Source organism: Cetorhinus maximus, chromosome 4, assembly GCF_964194155.1.
Source record: "Cetorhinus maximus chromosome 4, sCetMax3.hap1.1, whole genome shotgun sequence".
Classification (NCBI taxonomy): domain Eukaryota; kingdom Metazoa; phylum Chordata; class Chondrichthyes; order Lamniformes; family Cetorhinidae; genus Cetorhinus; species Cetorhinus maximus.
In genome coordinates, this window is record NC_135882.1 from 95,338,821 (window position 1) to 95,361,116 (window position 22,296).

The window sequence follows — 22,296 nt, forward strand, 5'->3', positions numbered from 1 at the left end:
TTAAATAAATACTTTGCATCAGTCTTCACGGTAGAAGACACTAATAGCAAACCAAAAATGCTAAACAATGGGGCAAAAGGGAGGGAGGAAATAAATACAATAACAATCACCGGAGAAAAAGTACACTGGAAATAATGGGGCTAAAAGCCAATAAGTCACCTGGACCTGATGGGTTGCATCCTAGGATATTAAAGGAAATAGCTGCAGAGATAGTGGGTGCACTGGTAGTAATCTTCCAAGAGTCCTTAGATTCTGGAAAACTGCCAATGTAAAACCCTTATTCAAAAAGGGAGGGAGACAAAAAACAGGTAACTCTCGGCCAGTTAGCTTAACATCTGTCATTGGGAAAATGTTAGAGTCTATTATAAAGGATATAATAGCAGAGCATTTAGAAATGCATAATATGATTAAGCAGAGTCAACATGGCTTCATGAAGGGGAAATCATGCCTCACAAATTTATTAGAATTCTTTGAGGAGGTAACAAGCAGGATAAATAAAGGGGAACCATTAGATGTAATATATTTGGATTTCCAAAAGGCATTCGATAAGATACCACATATAAGGCTACTTAATAAGATAAGAGCCTCTGGTGTTGGGGGTAGTATATTAGCATGGATAGAGGACTGGTTAACCAATAGAAGACAGAGAGTTGGGATATGGGGGAGCATTTTCAGGATGGCAACCTGTAACTAGTGGAGTGCCACAGGGGTCACTGCTGGGCCACAATTATTTAATGACTTGGATGAGGGAAGTGAATGTACTATTGCCAAGTTTGCAGATGGCACAAAATTAGATGGGAAGGAAAGTGGTGAGGATGACACAAAGAGTCTACAGAGGGATATAGACAGGTTAAGTGAGGGGGCAAAAACGTGGCAGATGAAATATAATGTGGGAAAATGTAAAGCTATGCACTTTGGCAAGAAGGATAGAGGAGCTGAATATTACTTAAATGGGGAAAGACTGAAGAAAGCTGCAGCACAGAGGGATTTGGGGGTCCTTGTGCATGAATCACAAAAAGCTAGCATATAAATTCAGCAGGTAATAGGTAGGGCAAATGGAATGTTGGCCTTTATTTCAAAGGAATGGAGTTTAAAAATAGGGAAGTCTTGCTAAAACTATACAATGCACTAGTTAGACCACACCTAGAATACTGTGAGCAGTTTTGGTCCTCTTATGTAAGGAAGGATATACAAGCATTAGAGGCAGTCCTGAGAAGGTTCACTTGGTTGATCCCAGAGATGGAGAGATTTTCTTATGAGGAGAGGTTGAGTAGGTTGCGCCTGTACTCACTGGAGTTTAGAAGAATGAGAGGCGACCTTATTGAAACAAATAAGATTTTTAGGGGGCTTTACAGGGTGAATGCTGAGAGGTTGTTTCCCCTTGTGGGAGAGTCTGGAGCCAGAGGGCATAATCTCAGACTATGGGGGCGCTTAAAACAGAGATGAGGAGAAATTTCTTCTTTCAGAGGGTAGTGTATCTGTGGAATTCTTTACTGCAGAGACCTGTAGAGGCTGGGTCATTACATATATTCAAGGCTGAGATAGACAGATTTTTAATCAGTAAGGGAATCAAGTGTTATGAGAAAAAGACAGGAAAGTGGAGCTGAGGATTATCAGATCAGCCACGATCTCATTGAATGGTGGAGCAGACTCAATGGGCCGAATGGCCTACTTTTGTTCCTACGTCTTATGGTCCTATGGTCTTATTCCAGTGTCTGATCGCTGCCTAATGGACTTGTTATTGCTGCACCTTGCTATTGCTGTGGCATCTTGCATTGACTTGTGCAAGCAAATGAATGTTGACACTCCAGTGTAATACTGAGAGAGTATTGCATTGTTGGAGGTGGCGTCTTTCAAGTGAAACATTTAACTGGGGCCTTGGGTGGAAATAAAATTCAATGGCACTATTTTGAAGAAGATCAAGGTGGGCTTGGGTGGTGGGTTAGGGGGAAGGTTATCCTTAGTGCCCTAGCCAATATTTATCCCTTAATCAACATTGCAAAGCACAGATTATCTGGCTATTTGCTGTTTGTGGGAGCTTGCTGTGCACAAATTGGCTGCTACATTAAAACAGTGACTACATTTAAAAAGTACTTCATTGACTATTAAGTATTTTGGTGTATCTTGTGTACATGAGATGCTATCTAAATGCAGGTCTTTCTTTTCTTAAGTTTTTATTGCCAAAGGGTGTGAGCTCTGCCTGGCTGGCATTGTATTGCCTTTATAATCTCTTCTTCTCTGAAGAAGAGTCTTACGGACTCAAAACGTTAACTGTCTTTCTCTCCACAGATGCTGTCAGACCTGTTGAGTTTTTCCAGCATTTTTTGTTTTTGATTGTATTGCCTTTGTTTGTTTGACCTTTGGAAAAATTGTCGGACACAATCAGGTCTGTCCAGCAACAATGGCTGAACATTATACATAGGCCTCTGCATTCACTGTCCTCAATTGTTTAACCCTTTTCCAAATGAAACAGTTACATTCACAAGAAGCTTGCTTTTGTCCCCAGCAAACTTGCTGACATGTGTTCCTGTGTTTTTCCCTAAAGTAGGCAATAGGTGTAAGGCTACCTTGACGTGGGTAAACTGTGACCTTGAATCATTGGCAGATCTCATGATAAAGTATTCCCTGGTAAATAACCATGTAAGCATTGACTATTAATAGAATATATAAGTGTTCTATGAAAGTGAAGTTTGATCTGCTGCTGAATTATTCTCTCATCAGTATGATGTTACGTAATAAAATAGATTTTGCTTGAACTACATGGTTTGGTAGCTTACTACTTATTTGGAATGATCAAAGGGATATGAAGAGCTGCTCTACCATTTCTCACATACACCACCAAAAATAGAAAGCTTATTTGTTCACTCTGTTGCATGCTGTTTGAAATATTTTGCATATATGGCTAAGGTTAATTGCGTATGAAATGCAGTGAGTATGCATAGAGTAGCAGGAAGTTGTCAAAGTTGTTTTTAATTTGTTCACAGAATGTGGGCGTTGCTGGCTAGACCAGCATTGATTGCCTATCCTTGCCCTTGACATGGGAACAAACTCTATGAATCTTGCAATACATCTTTCTGGCAGTATGCCATGATCCAAATTGCCATAGTGCAAACTGCATTGTCCAAACAATGTAAGTAAACTTAATCTCATTAATCAGGCCTTTCTGCTGAGAAAGAATTGCCTAAGAAGTGCAAACACAGGTAGTTAAATGCATTTTGGTTAATGATTTTTAAAATTCATTCATGGGATGTGGGCATCACTGGCTAGGTCAGCATTTATTGCCCATCCCTAATTGCCCTTGTTCAGAGGGCACTTAAGAGTCAACTACATTGCTGTGGGTCTGGAGTCACATGTAGGCCAGGCCAATTAAGGATGGTAAATTTCCTTCCCTCAAGGACATTAGTGAACCAGATGGGTTTTAACAACAATCAACAATGGTTTCATAGTCATCATAGACTTTTATTCCAGATTTTTATTAAATGCAAATTCTACCATGGCAGGATTTGAACCTGGGTCCCCAGAGCATTACCTGAATCATTAGTCCAGCAACAATACCACTACACCATCACCTCCCCTTGAGAGGTGTCAGCTGTGGCTCAGTTCATAGCACCCTCACCTTTGAATCAGAGGGTTGTGGGTTCATGTCCCACTCCTGGAAACCAAGAACTGTGATTGTACTCGAAAAGAGTTGCAATCTGTGACTGTTGATAACTCAAAAGAGTATCACTGCCCCTTGATCTGGTCCCAGTTCTGCAGAAGGAAATGCACAAGCTGTATCTGCCTATAATGCTATGAGTTGGCTTTGTGCTCCAATGTGAGGGCCATTCATTTAAATAAACATTTGGCATTTTCACCACACAGCACATGAAGCAAAGGGCACGTTCTCTGCTACCAATGGTTTTGATAGGACTGCTGGTCATCTTAAAGCTGAACTGATACTGGGAGACAGAAAGGTCTTGAAATGATGAATGGCCCCCATATCAAATTATAGGTTCTGGATTTTCTTTTGGTCCAAACCATTGTAGAAGCAGTCTCCACAAATCATTTTAAAAGACCAGGGCTGTGGGCATGACTTTCACAAATTTACAGCTCTTTGAGAATTGTAAATATCATGAGAATATATAATGTCTATTAGGTCATCAGCTGATTTTCTCTGTGATTTTCACAGGCTTAAAAAGGATTGATCTCATTTCTGTTATTGGGGGATAATGAAGAATCCTGCTTTGAACACCAAGAAGTAGGCTTTGTAATCTTGAGTATATTAGCAGCAAGTCTTTAGTAACAACTCATAACTACATACATATTTACAGGAAAGGATGAAGGTATGGAGCTGACTCCATCCTAGGTCTTTAATCATCTCCAGGCTGTTCCTGGCTCTGGGTCATGTGCCTTCTTACATCACTGTGTGGGCGGTACTGTACTCAGTCCCACATTAACCCTGTATGCACCAGACCTTACTTCTACATCTCTTTCCAAGTCTTCATCCCATAGATATAGAGTTATTTTAGTTTACTTCAAGACTTACATTACTTGGGAATTTACCTTATTGTTACAACCTTAATGCAATTCCAACATTATTGCTATTGCAGTATTAACATTAATGACAGTCTCACTCACCCATCTACCCCCTTCAAGTCCTTGAAGTTAGAGGTTCAGGTGGTCTGGAGGCCTTATAACCCTTCCACATTTCATTCACCATCCTGTCAGGTGAGTGGTAGGCTCTAGTGGTTCTGCTTCTTGTTGTTGGCTTGGAGGTTGGACTGGCATTTGGGTATGGTTTCATCCATTTCTTCCATTGCTTGATATTAAACCACGCTGGTTGGTCTGGTTGGTTTGATGGTGCATGGTTTGATCGTTGTTGTTACTCTTGATTGTTTCTTGAGGGGTGGATGAAAATGGTATTTGTCTACCTGGCCATTTCTTCTTTTTCCGTTTGGGCTGTTCGGAAGCTCTCAAAGGCCGAGGAAGGTTGTTCCTGTGGCAAGATGAAGATTGAGTAGCATGCTCACCTCTGTTTTTTGTTGTTGATGGTGTGAGACTGCTACGAGGTTCCAGCATTCCTTGTGGTTCTGGCACACTGACTGGAATTTGCCTTGTGTGCACAGTGGTTGGTGTGTCTAACTGTACCATTGTCATAGTTGGAAGGAGAGGCTCCTCAGACTGTTGATCCTTCTCTGGTACCACTTCCCACTGGAGGTGTAATGGTAATCTCGAGCACGGTAGGTTGGTCTGACTATTGGGGATTTTCCAGGACCTGGAATGAAGACAGACAAATGTGCTCCCGCAAAAACAGAAGAGAGATCGCAGGTGAGGTCAGGGTCTGAATATTCTTTAGTGTTGAGGACTCAGGACTGTGCTGTTCTGGTTGGCTAATGACAGTAGTAGTCTTTACATCCTCTGCTGTCTGGAGGAGATCCAGGGATCCGCAGGCACCCCTACTCAGAAAAGAGAAAGGTTGATTCCAGACAATGTACTTCAGCTCAAAGATCTGTTTGTTGCCATACCTCAGTGGTTCAAGCATCATGCCAACGACTGAGAGTTGGACTCCCCCTTCTCCATAAAGTGGAATGTCCATAGTTCAAATCCAAATCCAAAAGCCTTGGCGTTATGGTTCCTCGTCTGACAGAACTGTCAAGATGGCTCCTGAATCTAATTTAAAGTTTGTTAGATGACCATTTATCAGGATGTCAGCATTCCAAAATGAAGAGCCGCATTCTCTGATATCACCCGAGAAGCATGTCTGTGTGTCTTCCGGGTTTTCGGTCTCGACCTTGTGGATGACCTTTGGGACCACCGGAACCCCCGGTGCTGGGGTTTTGACTTGCACAATTCACCAAAGTGTCCCTGTCAGTTGCAGTGGAAGCATTGGGCAGTTCTCCCAGGACACAGATCTTCCCTGCGAGGATGCTTCGCACTACAGCACTGGCAAGGTCTCTTCGCTGGGCAGTTCAGGAATTGCTTATCCTGATTTGGATGGTCCCTGGATTTTTGTGACCTGAAATGGCAGACTGAGGGTTGGTTTCTGCCCCATGAAGTGTTCTGTCCCCTTAGGATGGTTCTTTGTTGTTTGCGTAGCTCAGACAGTCTAACTAGCTGGATTGCCTTGTCCAGGGTAAAGTCATGCTTTGTTTGTAGTCAGAGAGTGACTCATCCACGACACCTACCATTATCCTGTCTCGGGTGAACTCAGACTTTAAATCACCATATTCACATCCTTCAGCCAGCCTGTAAAGATCGTTTATGAAGGAATCGACAGATTCCCTGGGCAGTTGGACTCCCTTATTAAATTTGGCTCTCTCCCAATATTTTATTGGATCTCAGGTTGAAATAAACATCAAAGGATATTAAAACATCATCAAATTTGGCAGATGACTCATCGATAGCTTGTCATGCAATGATGTTGTGTGCAATTGGGCCAATCGAGTAAAGTGTATTGACTTGTCCTGCTTCTGATTTTTCATACAGCAATGCTGGATCTTAAAAATCTTTTCCTCCAAAGACTCCAATTCTGTGACTGGTCTGGGACATGAATGAATTCCAGTGGAGCTAAAAGTGTGGAATTGTGATCCATTTTGAAGATTTTCGAAAGTGTGGGTGCAACTTTAAGATATTACAGGCTTCCAAGGTGGCATTGCCATTCACTGCTGTACAATGGATGTTCCTGCACTTGCCAGTTTTTGGCAGGCTTTCCAAAATGGCAGTAGTGCACTTCTTCTTGAAGAAGGGTCTGCGGTAGCTGCGTGGGTTACCTGGCTGCCAACTTAATTTAATCAGCGGGACAGCATTGTGAGTCGGGACACGTAGAAAAGAACCACAGGCTTGCTGTTTAGGAAATCAGATGTTCGCGAGGTACCCAATTATTAATTGTTTGTTATATTCTTTGCTGAACTCAGGAGCCGTGTTTGAGACTCGGAGTCGGGGATCAGGATAATGGACAGGTTTCTTTCAAACGACGCTTCTGACTGAATGAATAAAAAGGGGTTTCTCAGGACAGGCTCACCTGGAATTCAAAAAAAATGATCTCACCCTTGCAGGCTGAGTCCTGCTTGCTGAAGCTGGACTTCCAAGGGAGATTCACTGGAGTCTTATGCTGGAGTAAAACTTCTACCTTTTTGCTTCAAGGCTCTTCTCTTTCTGGAACTTTTTCTTTCTGGTGAATTTTCTCTACATCCGTACTTTCTGGTGGGAGTCTGTTTCTGTTGAAGATGTATTTTTCTTAGTTTTTCTGCATTCTTCTGAAGATAGGGTTTTTTGATCCCACCGCTGCCACCATGAAGAATCCTGCTTCAGACACCATGAAGTAGGCTTCGTAGTCTTGAGTATATTAACAGCAAGTCTTTAACAACTCATAACCATATACATATATAGAGTAGAGGGTACAGGTAAGGAGCTGACTCCATCCTAGGACTTTACACATCTCTGTCCATCTCCAGACTGACCCTGGCTCTGGGCCATGTGCCTTCTTACATCACTGTGTGGGCAGTACTGTACTCAAGTCCCACATTAACCCTTTATTTACCAGACCCTACTACTACATATAGGTCAACCAATATTATCACTGATCCTATCCTCTTTAAAAGAGCAATTCTGCAGTGGAGAATTCCTAGCAGAGAGTGCATCTTGGAAAATTGAGGGCTTAAAGACTGTGAATTTCTGTCCAATAAAATCTAGGTTATTAGAAACAATAGACCAGGTTTTCCATTAAATGGTAAAAACAAAATATTGCAGATGCTGGAAATCTGAAACAAAAACAGAAAATGCTGGAAAAGCTCAGCAGATCTGGCAGCATATGTGGAGAGAGAAACAGAGTTAACATTTTGAGTCCGTATGACTCTGATGCTCTGAAGAAGATGAAACAGATGCTGCCAGACCTGCTGAGTTTTTCCAGCATTTTCTGTTTTTGTTTCCAATGAAAGGTACCTCATTTATGGATGGAGCAGGAAAAAGGATGGGGATCCATAACAAGATATCTGGTGATTTTAGTGCCTGTCCAATTCTCTGCTATCATTTCCAGTTGGAGTGTGGAAGTGCCCTAAAATGGGCAGACATCTCTAAATGTGGTGACAATGATGGCATGATATTTACCAGCAGCTAATTTATAATATTTCATGAAAACAGTTGCTTAATTGGCAGTACAGAATGTGAAATGTTACTGAAAAAAGAGACATGCTGTTAAAGCTTTTTGTCTTGCACTCATCAGGACAGATGCAAGAATGACAAATTTCAAAGGGAGCAACTATTTGTACTGCATGAGAAAAGCTGTTGATTGGTTAGCAAGTCAACTGTGATTGTTTGAGGTCTTGCCATGGAGAATGAACTAGGGAACTATTATCAGCCACACTTTTGTTTAGTTCAACAAAGGCGCACTGCCTGGACATGTTCCTTTTGCCTGGAAAGGACAGATCTCTGCATATGAATATAACGCAGCTTTGAGCAGGTATAAGTAAGCCACATTGCAAGCCCAACTGATGATCGTAAATAGGTTGTTAGTGTAATTCTTAGCACACTTGGGATTGTTCAGCAGGTGCTGTCCAATCATAGAATCACATTTAACTTTACACATTATGTTCTGAGTTTTGGAAGCATTTGTTGGTTGAGCACAGTCTGTGCTTTGTCTATTGCGACATAAGATTTGAAATGATCCACCAGTTATTTGGACTTATGGCCTGTATACCTGACATTGCACTGGCACTGAAATTCATATACCATATTACTCATTTGTGTGATAGACAAACATCTTTTTGGCTCAATAGTAGCATCCTGTTAGTGGAAAATATTACTTGTGTTGCTACTGCATAGTAACAGCATGAAATGACTAGCTTCATCTGCTATTCAAATTTTGTAGCAACTCAACATATCCGCTCCCCTGTAGCCCTGCAAATTTTTCCTTTTCAGATAATGATTCAATTCCCTACGAATGGGATGATTGAATCTACCTCCAGCACATTCTCAAGCAGTGTATTCCGGATCCTAAACACTTGTTGCATTAAAAAGTTTTCCCTCATGTCACCAGTGCTTCTTTTGCTAATTACTTTAAATCTGTGCCCTCTGGTTCTCAATGCTTCCACCAATGAGAACAGCTTCTGCTTATCCACTCTTTCTAGCCCCTTCGTGATTTTGAATACCTTCTATCAAATCTATTCTCAACTTTCTCTTTCCAATGAGAACAACCCCAACTACTCCAATCTATTTATGTAACTCAAGTTCTTCATCCTTGGAACTATTCTCGTGAATCTTTTCTGCACTCTCTACAATGCTTTCACAACATTCCTAAAGTGTGGTCCCCAGAACTGGATGCAATACTCAAATTGAAGCCGAACTAGTGTTTTGTACAGATTTAACATAAGTTCAAAGAAAAAACTGCGGATACTGGAAATCCAAAACAAAAACAAAAATAAAAATACCTGGAAAAACTCAGCAGGTCTGACAGCATCTGCGGAGAGGAATACAGTTAACCTTTCGAAACGTTAACTGTGTTCCTCTCCGCAGATGCTGTCAGACCTGCTGAGTTTTTCCAGGTATTTTTATTTTTGTTTTTGTTTAACATAAATTCCTTGCCTTTGTATTCTGTGCTTCTATTTATAAAGCTCAGGATCCTGTATGCTTTATTAACTGCCTTTTCAACCTACCCTGCTACCTTCAATGATATGTGCACATTATTACAACCAGGTGTGGAGGGGTCAAATGGCTCTCCTCTTTGCCCTTCCCATGTTTACTTGCAACAGTTTTTTTTATTTGAAAATAATATACTTTCCAATTCAGTGATTACTTAAGTGTATGCCAAGTTTGTCCAACCTTTTTACGTAGGGGCCACATTCCCATTTTTTTCTCACTCAAGGGACTGATGAGCAAATTTCAAAAAGTTACATGAATTTCAAAAAAAGTTGGCATGAAGAAAATAAATAACTTGCTGAGCAAAAAAAGCAACGTCAAAGCAATAAATTGATAATTTAAAAAATGAGTAATTAATAAAGATGACCATTGGAGTGCGTGTGTCCGTCCCACTCCCAGTGTTGGTTCTCTCTCTCTCTCTCACTCCCCGACGCCCTTGAAAACCTCTGTTTTTCCCCAGCATACTCACCACTGCTGGTGTTCACAGCACCTCCAATCACAGCCAGTTTCCCTCCCACATTTGCTGCTGATAGGTTCATTTTCACACACACACCCACCCACACACACACGCACACGCACATGCATGAACGTACACATATGCACACGTGAACACATGCATACACACTCCAGGTTCACGCACACAAATACAGATTACAGGGTTGCGAGGGACTGGTTGGCCAAATTAGAGCCCATAAGAAAAGGAAAAGGGCAGACAGCTTGTAGTTTGGTGACTCCGCTGCCTTCAGGCTGAATTTGCTTTTCTAGAAGTGGATGACTAAGTTGGTTGGTCTCCAGGAGATGGTAGTTTGAGTTGGATTCTTTTGAGAAATCTCTATCTGTAGCAGGGCGTCCCTGGATGATCACAGTCAGCAAACAGGGCTTGAAGCTTACCAGGTGGGTTGGAGAAAAAGGGAGGCAAGAGGGACCCCACTTGGATCTTCCTAAGGTGCTTATCCTCAGTTCTGCTGAGAAAACATATGCTTAAAATATACATAGAGTTGGCTTGCCATGTGGCCTTCCTCCTCCAACTGTCAGGGGAATTCAAGAAAGGCAATGTCCATATATTCCTAATATGAGATATTAGGCCCTCTAGCCCTCACCCCTCGCTCCCCATCACCACCCCTTCCCCAACCACTCCATATGCCCCATCCATATCCACTCATGCCCCTCACCCAACCCCCATGGCTCCTTGTACACTCCATGCACAACCGCCAAGGGGAGTAGGGTGCTGGATGGGGGTGGGGGTTGGGGTCTTAGATAGAAAAGGTAGTATTGAGAATAGTTTAAACTCCAACAAAAGGAAAGAGAGTAGAGTAACAGTCAGAAATTGTCTTTAGGATGCTACAAGTAAAAGGAAACTAAAAGATGTAAAGTGATTAAACCGAGAGATACAAGGTATGGATCAGTAAGACATTATAGTAGAAGGACAGGTGAGGGAGAGTTGGGGTGTTGCCCAAATAAATGTTCTTTACACAAACACACGGAGTATAAGGAACAGATTAAAGGAATTGCAGGTGCAAATTCAACTTGCAGGATATGGCATGATAACCGTTACTGCGACATAACTGCAAGACTGTCAGGAAGAGGAAACAAAATATACCAGATTATAAGATCTACAAGAAAGGTAGGTAAAATGGTAGGGCGGGGTGGGAATGGGTTTAGTGCTTAAGGATGAAATCTCTTCTTGATAAGAGAGGGTATAATGAGAGGTAAGCAGTCAGGGAAGACTTCATGGGTAGGATTAAGAAATAGGAAAAGATTCAAGACTGTTGTGAAAGCTGTGTATAGGCTCTCAATAGCAGCCGTGAGATTGTTTAAATATAGTGATTGGAAAAACATGTAGCAAAGGCAGAATTAATTTACTGGGGGATTTTATCTAGATTGGGATAAGCAGACTAACATGTCAGAAAAGTCATGAATTTTTTCAATCTGTGCAGCAATATTTCTAGAACCAACAAAGCAGCAGGCCATATTAATTTTAGTAATGAGCAATGAGCCATATTTAGTTAATAGCCGAATGGTGTGTGAACATTTATCTAATAGCAATCAGGACATTGAGTTCAATGTGATGCTTGAAAAGGAGGAACCCAAAACAACAACCCAGATTCTAGATTTAGGTAAGGCTAACTTCAATGGGATGAGACAGAGACTGTCCACAATAAACTGGGCCAATCACTTAATGGGGAAAATGACAGAAGATCAGTGGGAGGTGTTAAAAAAATAATTTAATATGGTACTCAATCAGTCAATACCCCTAAGGGGAAACAGCTCTGTTTGCCAGAAAAGGCAGCCATGGACAACTTAAAAAAAGTAAGAGATGCCATGTTTTTTATAATGCTATGAAGGCACCAATCACTCATAAGGGATTGGGTAAACATGTTGTAGGTTCATTTATTAAGACTAGGCACATAAGAACAGATATTTCAGCAAAGCCTTTGACAAGGTGGAGACTGATAAAGAAGGCAAATGCACATGGGATACAGGGTAATTTGATAAGGTGGATTCAAAATTGGCTTAGTTGTAGGAGACAGAGGGTGATGACAGAAGGATGCTTTAGTGACTGGAAGCCAGTGTCCAGTGGCGTGCCACAGGGATCTGTGCTGGGTCCCCTATTATTTGTCATTTATATAAACAACATAGATGATTATGTGGGGGGTAGGATTAGTAAGTTTGCGGATGACACATAGATTGGCCAGGTGGTTAACAGTGAGGTTGAGTGTCTTGGGCTACAGGAAGATATAGACGGGACGGTCAAATGGGCAAATAAGTGGCAGGTGGAATTTAACCCTGAAAAGTGTGAGGTGATACAATTTGGAAGGAGTAATTTGACAAGGAAATATTCAATGAACGGCATGACACTAGGAAGTTCTGAGGAACAAAGAGACCTTGGCGTGTGTGTCCATAGATCTCTGAAGGTGGAGGGGCATGTTAGTGGGGTGGTGAAAAAGACATATAGGACACTTGCCTTTATCAATCAAGGCATAGATTACAAAAGTAGGGAGGTCATGTTGGAGTTGTATAGAACCTTGGTGAGGCCACAGCTGGAGTACTATGTGCAGTTCTGGTCGCCACATTATAGGAAGGATGTGATTGCACTGGAGGGGGTGCAGAGGAGATTCACCAGGATGTTGCCTGGGCTGAAACATTTAAGTTATAAAGAGAGGCTGGATAGACTTGGGTTGTTTTCGTTGGAGCAGAGAACACTGAGGGGTGATCTGATCGAGGTGTACAAGATTATGAGGGGCATGGACAGGGTGGATAGGGAGCAGCTGTTCCCCTTAGTTGAAGGGTCAGTCACAAGGGGACACAAGTTCAAGCTGAGGGGAAGGAGGTTTAGGGGGGATGTTAGGAAAAACTTTTTTACCCAGAGGGTGTTGACGGTCTGGAATGCGCTGCCTGGGAGGGTGGTGGAGGTGGGTTGCCTCACATCCTTTAAAAAGTACCTGGATGAGCACTAGGCACATCATAATATTCAAGGCTATGGGCCAAGTGCTGGTAAATGAGATTAAGTAGATAGGTCAGGTGTTTCTCACATGTCGGTGCAGACTCGATGGGCCAAAGGGCCTCTTCTGCAGTGTGTGATTCTGTGATTCTGTGATATACAGAAGTGTAAAGATTGAAGACACATCAGCAGAGCTATCTATGCTATGCTTATAAGCAAAAGTAAAACGAAAATTGGATCAAATGAAACACCCCCTTTCTAGTGATGCCATGCTGCAATTCCTTAAAGGCATATCACAATATCCCCCTTTCTTTTTAAAGATACTCCCCCCACTTCCAAAAAATTATAATTTTTTACAGTACATGCTCATGTTTAGTTACCATTACATAAGTGTACAGAACTGATGAATCTATGAGTGTCTAACATGTAAAAGTAATCTACTGGAACACCCAGATCTTGTGATGGTAACCTTGTCTGGAGGTTTCTTTAATTGTTCACAGTGATCTGTGGGGTTGTCATTCTTGGATATAGTTACTGGTTGCATTTGGGACTTTGGCCCAGATGCAACAGGACTGTACAATGGTTGAGGAGCTGGAATGGATCTGATTTATCCTCGGTTATGCCTCACCGTTGCGTCTTTTTGTGTAATGACATCATAGGACCTTGGATCTGAATAAATTCTTGTCAACTCAGCTGGTTGCCACGTACTTTCTATGGGATCCTGGATATTGTCCCAACTGTAAGCTTGGTAATTCTGTATCTGCAATTTTATCATGCACATTGGTCATCTTCTCTAGCAGTTTTAAAAGTTGCTCTCTAGTTTCTGAGAGAGTAGAATGGCTAAGAGTAGGTCTGCCAAACATGAGCTCTGCCGGCAATGGAAGAGTTCCACTTAAAGGTGTAGCTTTCAGATATAATGTTGCAATGTGTAGATCTTGCTTTGTCTCTGTTCATTTGAGAAGTGGGGATTTCACCATGTGAATCATTTGTTCAGCTAGGCCATTAGATCTAGGGTAATGAGGAGAATAAGTAGTGTGATTGATATTCCGCTTCTCACGCATATCCTGAAATGGCTTACCGATCAATTGACCATTATCCGTAATAATCTCTCTAGGCACACTGAATACACTGAAAATTGCACTTAGAGTGTGTGCAACAGTTGTGCTGAACATATCGTGCAGTTAGTGAACAATGGGGTACTTAGTAAAGTAGTCAACGATGCTGATGAAGTTAGTGCTGTGAACATGAGAGGTTGGATGCAATTTTGGACCAAGGATGGGTAGGAACGTCATGTGGGATCAATGGTTCTTCGTGCTGATTTGGCATAGGCTCTTGGCATGCATCATAATTCTTGATGACGACTTCAATGTCATAGTCTATTGGTCAGGTGAACTGTCCCTCTTATGAGTCTTCTTGTCCCATCTGAAGAATGTGAAGAATATCATGCTGCAAAAAATCCCAATATTATGACCGGTTTGCCTTTCAAAATGACTCCCTGGGAGATCCTAGCTCATTCCGGTAAGGCCAAAATGGTCTCACGTGTTTGTGGACATGCTGAATTAAATGAGGCTATCTTTCTACAGTTTTTGTAGTGTGGAATCTTTCACACTTTTTTCTTGTAGCTGCTGACATTTGCGTTGCGCAAAATATACCAGATCAATTGATGGACTTGCATTCTCCTGCAAGTGTAATGTTGCAGCTCCCTTGAAACTGCCAATTTTGTTTGAAACATTCTGGATACTTTGATGTTAAATCATGAATGGAGGTGACAGGATCAGTTCCTGAGGTTGATCTGTCTTGTGATGTCCAACTAATTCCATGGATTGTCACTAGTTCAAGGTCAAAACATGCATGCCCGTAGACCTGTGATTGCTGAGCCTTTAGCCTCCTTGATGTAGAACATCCATGACACCTAGGAGGATTCATAGGACTTGCACTTCAGGAATATGAATCCTGCACATGAAATTAGTGAACCGTTGTATGATGACAGTTTTACAGTAGCAGGTTGCATTATGCCCTGGTCTGTGGATACATGTCTTTTTGAATTTGCAAGCTAGTATGTTGGCATTTGTCCCTGTGTCAATCTTGGCCTATAATGAGTAGACATTAATTATCTTAGGGCAAATAATTCAAATCATAGCAAAGATTTTGGATAGTGTGATCATAATTATGTTTTCTACAAGATTTGCGGTGTGAAATATGTGTTCACCACTCTTTGTCTCCTTGTGCACATCATTGTCATATTTTTGTTTGTCAGTCACCTCATGTATATGTTTCTGATGGAATACCAAATGGTCATTCTTATTGCTCGAAGGTGCCCATTGTATCTGGTCTGTTCGGATCAGTGCACAGCTCCTTGTAGTTCTGTCAGCCTTTGCTCTAGAGCACTGCTGCCGCCAATGGCCCTTTCTGCCACATACCTTGCAGAATTGATGAGGAGCTGGGCATTCCCTTGGTGCATGTAGAAAGCCACACCTTCCACATGCCTTGCTAAGTTTGGGGGTTTGAGTGAGTGTGTCAACAACTGGGGTGTACTTAGGACCTGTAAACTTTGTTGGCTTGCAAGAATTGCTTTGTACTTAGGTCCATCCTTGAGTAGCTCTTCAATGCTTTATGTTTTGGGCTTGTCTAACAGATCTTTCTGGAACTCTTCCATGGGAGTGAGTGCTATCATCAACTCAACAATTTTGTCTGCTAGTTCTGCATTTGAAAAATCACAGTACGTACCTTTCTCTGCATCTGCTGATGAAGTGGTCTATGGATTCTGCAGGCTTTTGTCGAAATTACATGAACCGTAGTCAATGAATACGAAAGTTTAACCTGATTCTGAACAAGTCTTTCAATGTAGTCCATATCTTTTGGGGATCCTTCAACTCTTCTGCTTTTAAACCTGACCTGTTCAGTCAGTGTAGACCTTCATTCCCAATTGCTAGGCAAATTCTTATGGCTTGCTTATCTGGTTCAGGCACACCTGAATCAAGAAATCATAGCTCTGTATGCTGTTTAAACATTTTCAATTTGGATGGTGAGTCAGCTGCATCCCAATTTAAACTGAGGAATTTGTGGACATTCTGACAATATCCTTTTGGCCTTCCTTTTCCCATAGTCTGCTGTAGCCACTTTCCCGCACTTTTCCGAAGCTCTGCCCATCTAATTGCAAACTTCTCTGACCTGATTTTTATGACTTTTTTTTTTGTTTGACTCTCCCTTGCTCGCTATTGATTCAGCTTACACACTGGTCACTCACCTTTCCTGACTGAGATGACCTAGTGTTGGTCCTCTTGACACGCTGTCCACTCATGGAACTGACAGGCTATGTGCTGCAATCTCACCACAAGGGATCCATCGGCTTACCAGCACTTTACTTGGGCATTATCTCTGCACTGTGTCTTCAAAGCTTTTCTGTACAGTCACCACGCTGAAATTTCAACACTCTCTGACGCTGTGCTTTTGTTGCAGTCTGACCAGAATGTCGAGGGTTGTCTCATGCCATGTAAAATGATCTAAGACTGTTCACCATGTCGTACCTGTACTTAATCTTTGCTGCCAGGCCATTAAGCACCATATTGTGTTGTTATATGATATAAAGGCATCAATCACTCATTAGTGATTGGGTAAACACATTGTGGATTTGTTTATTAAGACTAGGTACATGAGAACAGATGCACAAAAGTGTAAAGATTGAAGACATATCAGCAGAACTATCTGTGCTGCACTCTGTTTAAAAGTAAAAATGAAACTAAAGCTGGATTGCATAACACACCCTTTCTAGTGATGTCATGCTGCAATCCCTTAAAGGCATATTACAACATAAGATGAAAAGAAAAAGTGTACAGAGCTCAAAAAATAGCACAGATCCCAGTGAGTGGGAAAGATACAAAGAAGAACAAAGGATGACAACACAACTAGTAAGAACTACAAAAAGGGAGTATGAAAGGAAACTAGCACAGGTATCAACATCAGCATAAAACATTTTAAAAATTATAATTGAAGCACAAAATGAGTGCTTTGTAAACAGAGCACTGAAGTTGGGAATTTGGTACAAGTGATAATTTGATCCCTAAGGATGCTCCTTTTCATTCTTCTTGTTTTATCTCCAGTAGTTAGTTAGTATTTTTCTTTTGTCTCTAAGTAATGAAACTGTAACTTATTATAACTTTAATCAATTAGTCATTCATTAATCATATAAATAAAGTTAGGCAAACATAACAAAGCAGGAGGTATGCCATAATTGCAACATGTGGGAATTTGTGGAGAGCATTGTGATCCCAGACAACCATATCTTCAACAAGTGTCTGCAACTCGAGCAATCGGCTCAGAGTTGTTGAGCTGGTGTATGAGCTGCAAACAGTTTGCAGGCCATCAAAGAAGAGGGGATAGTTACCTGGATACATTGTTCCAGGAGACAGTAAGGCCAAGTAGAACTTCAGAATTTGTGAATGGTCAGGGACAGGAGTGTGTGACTGTGAGTCAGGCAGGTATGGGGATCCAGGATGTAGTGATGGAGGAGCTTCAGTCTTGAGTTTGACCAACATGTACGAGGTATTTGCTATCTGTGTGCATGGCAACAAGGATCATAGGGATGATGGGCAAAACTGACCACAGTATCTTGGTGCAGGAAGACATTCGAGTGAGGTGAGTGAAAGGGAATGTAGAAATATTAGGAGACAGTATAGTCAAGGGGATAGATACTGTTCTCTGCAGTTACAGCCAGGAGTTCCAAAGTTTGTCTTGCCTGCCTGATGTCAGGGTTAAAGATATCTCCTCAAGGCTGGGGACAAACTTGGAGCAGGAAAGGGAGGATCCAGTTGTTCTGGTCCATGTAGGAACCAATGTCAGAGGTAGAGCGAGGAACTATGTTCTGCTGAGAGAGTTTAAAGAGTTTAAAAAAACACAGAACATCAAAGCTCTGAATTGTTACTTCAGCCTCATGCCAATTCACATATGATCAAACAGGTTAGAGAATTAAATACTCAAAGAGTGGAGTGGGAAGAAGGGGTTTTTAATGCAGCATCGGTACCAGAACTGGGTAAAAAGGGAGCTAGTCCATTGGGATGGGCTCCACTCATACTGGGCTGGGATTAGTGTTATGAATCATATAACTAAGGCTATGAGTAGGGACTTAAACTAAAACGTGAGGGAGGAGTCAGGTGAAGGGCAATTTATAAATCTCGAGCAAGAATTTGAGGCAATGGACCACTGTAGCAATTTGGATAAAGACAGCAGAGTGTGACGGGTAGGGACAGAGAGCTTCATGGTTAAAGTGCATCAATGAATAAAATCTGTGCAAAGAATAATGCTTGAAAGAAGTAAAGGCTCTTAATCTTAATAATGCACAAAACATTCATAACAAAATAGATAAACCAATGGCAGAAATATAGATAAATGTGTTTGATATAATTGCCACTACAGAGACATGGGATTGCAAGGTGACCAAGGTTGGGAATTAAATATTCCAATATTCCATTGTGTAGAACATCTCCTCGAGCTAACCCTGATAATAAAGGATGGCATAAGGACAGTAGGGAGAAAGGAACTTGGGTCTGGAGATCAGGAAGTAGAATCAGTTTGGATTGAAATTAGGAATACAAAGCATCAGGAAATACTCATGGGAATAGGTTAAATGACCCCTAACAGTCGTAATAACATTAGACAGAGTAGTAAGCAAGAAATAATTGGACTTTGTAACAAAGGCAAAATAATGACCATGGGGGCTTTAATCTTCATATAGACTGGGCAAATCAAATTGGCAAAGGTAGGCTGGAAGATGATTTTGTAGAATGTTTTCATGACAGTTTCCTAGAACAATGTGTGGTGGAACCAACTAGGGATAAAACTATTTTAGATCTAATATTATGTAATGAGGCAGTGTAAATTAATAATCCCATAGTTTAAGATCCACTAGGGAAAAATTATCATAATACAATTGAATTCTATATTAAGTTAGAGAGTGACATAATAGACTCCAAAACAAGAGACTTAAAGTGAAGGTACAGTCAAATACATAGGTTTCGGAGAGAACTGGCTAAAGTTATTTGAGTAAATCGACTAAAAATCATGACAGTAAGTAAACTGACAGCAAATAAAGAAATGATTAAAAATTTTCAACAAAAATACATTCCAAAAAAAACCAAAAACTCTGTGGCTGGAATTTTCTGCTCCCACTGGCAGGGGGCGTCATGACGGGCATGAGTGAACAATATGGCGAGAAGGCCAAAAATCGATTTTTTGCCATCATGAAACCAGTTTGTGATCGTCTGCTCCAGCTGTCAATAGAGGGCCTTGTTTCCCGCCGCCACACATCAGGAACCTAATTTCAATACTGAAGCATCTCATTATAAGCCTTGCTCACTGGAGTCATCCCCCCATGCTTGATCATCCGGGAACCTGGCGAGCTGCACTTTGCTCAGGACTTTGCGGTTTGTTTGCCTACTTTGCTTCAGGCAGCACTCGTGGTCATCAGCACCAGGCTTCACAGGCAGCACCACATCACTTTTACGGGTGGCTCACGGGCAGGTCTCGACCTACCAGACCAGTTGTAAGGTGGGGGGTGACTTTTCAATGGCTGCTTGGAGGCTTACTTGGGGAAGGGGGAGAAGTGGCCTCAGGCAAGGGAAGAGGATGTAGGGCTGGTCTGTACTGGAGAAGAGGGTGTACCCAGGGTGTGCGCAGGGGCACTGTTGGTCGGTGCAAGTGGCCTCAAGATGGCGAGGGCTGAGGAGGCAGTCTCCTGAGGAGATGAGGCCAGATGGAGATGTGAGGGTGTGTGCTTTTAAAAAATTCATTTACAGGATGTGGGCTTCGCTGGCTGGGTCAGGATTTATTGCCCATCCCTAGTTGCCCTTGAGAAGGTTGTGGTGAGCTGCCTTCTTGAACTGCTGCAGTCCATGTGGTGTAGGTACATCCAAAGTGCTGTTAGGAAGGGAGTTCCAAGATTTTGACCCAGCGACAGTGAAGGAACAGCGATATATTTCCAAGCCATGACGGTGAGTGAGTGACTTGGAGGGAAACTTCCAGGTGGTGGCGTTCCCATCTATCTGTTGCCCTTGTCCTTCTAGGTGGTAGTGGTCGTGGGTTTGGGAGGTGCTGTCTAAGGAGTCTTGGCGAATTCCTGCAGTGCATCTTGTAGATGGTACACACTGCTGCTACTGTGCGTCAGTGGTGGAGAGAGTGAATGTTTGTTGGTGGGGTGCCAATCAAGTGGACTGCTTTGTCCTGCATGGTGTCCAGCTTCTTCAGTGTTGTTGGAGCTGCACTCATCCAGGCAAGTGGGGAGTATTCCATCACATTCCTGACTTGTGCTTTGTAGATGGTAGACAGGCTTTGGGCAGTCAGGAGGTTGCATGATTCCTATTCTCTGACCTGCTCTTGTAGCCACAGTATTTATATGGCTAGTCCAGTTCAGTTTCTGGTCAATGGTAGCCCCCAGAATGTTGATAGTGGGGGATTCGGTAATGCCATTGAACATCAAGGGGCGAAGGTTGGATTCTGTCTTGTTGGAGATGGTCATTGCCTGCCCCTTGTGTGGCACGAATGTTACTTGCGACTTGTCAGCCCAAGCCTGGATATTGTCCAGGTCTTGCTGCATTTGGACATGGACTGCTTCAGTATCTGAGGAGTCGTGAATGGTGCTGAACATTGTGCAATCATCAGCGAACATCTCCACTTCTGACCTTATGAAGGAAGGAAGGTCATTGATGAAGCAGCTGAAGATGGTTGGGCCTAGGACACTACCCTGAGGAACTTCTGCAGTGATGTCCTGGAGCTAAGATGGGACTGACCTCCAACAACCATAACCATCTCCCTTTGTGCTAGGTATGACTCCAACCAGTGGAGAGTTTTCCCCCTAATTCCCATTGATTCCAGTTTTGCTTGGGCTCCTTGATGCCACACTCTGTCAAATGCTGCCTTAATGTCAAAGGCAGTCACTCTCACCTCACCTCGGAAGTTCAGCTCTTTCGTCCATGTTTGAACTAAGGTTGTAACGAGGTCAGGAGCTGAGTGGCCCTGGCGGAACCCAAACTGGGTGTCAGTGAGCAGGTTATTGCTGAGCAAGCGCCGCTTGATAGCACTGTTGATGACCCCTTCCATTACTTTACTGATGATCGAGAGTAGACTGATGGGGTGATACTTGGCTGGGTTGGATTTGTCCTGCTTTTTGTGTATAGTGCATACCTGGGCAATTTTCCACATAGCCGGGTAGATGCCAGTGTTGTAGCTGTACTGGAACAGCTTGGCTAGGGGCGCAGCAAGTTCTGGAGCACAAGTCTTCAGTACTATTGCCAGAATATTGTCAGGGCCCATAGCCTTTGCAGTATCAAATGCCTTCAGCCATTTCTTGATATCACGTGGAGTGAATCGAGTTGGCTGAAGACTGGCATCTGTGATGCTGGGGTCCTCTGGAGGAGGCCGAGATGGATCCTCCACTCGGCACTTCTGGCTGAAGATTGTTGCAAGAAAGAATGAGTGGTGATGTCCCTTGAGCTGGAGTGAGTGAGATCCCAGTGAATGTGTGATGGGCTTGTGAGTGTGTGAGTTTAGAGTGATGAGATGGCTGCCATACTCTGGTGGCACAGATAAGATCATTCATCCTCTTTCTGCACTAGATTAACAACCTCTTCTGTGCAGCAGTGGCACTGACCACCATTGTCATCGACCCCCAAGTTGGAGTGGTGAGATTGCTGGACCCCCTGCGGCCAGAGCGGGGGTGGAGGACATCACGGCGGGCCTCCGAAAGGCATTACAGTGATGGGTCACACTGAACTTTTTTGGCTTTCATGGCCATGTCTTCACTGGAGCAGTCCTGGGCTGCAAGCATTGAGAAGTGTATGCATAGCTGCAGTTTAGAAATGGCACCCGGAATGAGGAAACGGTGAGGTAATGCTGTGGCGTGTGATTCAGCGGCTGCCTGCCAGCCAGAACGCATGTTTCTTGTAGCTGCATAATTAATGAGGGGGGAAGCAGACAATATGGTGCGAAAACCCGTCATTGCGACCATCGGGTAAAAGGTCTTTTTTCACACTCGCTACCACATTTGGTGCAATTCTGGGATGATTCTACCCTGTGAATTAGATCCATCTGTGGTTTATTAGGGATGTTAGGGATAGTATTGGATTAAAAAAAGAGCTTAATATTGTTGTAAAGAATAGTAATAAACATGAGGGTTGGAAGAGTCTTAGAAACCAGCAAAGGGTAACTAAAAGCTTGATAAAAGTGAAAAAAATGGAATATGAGCATGGACT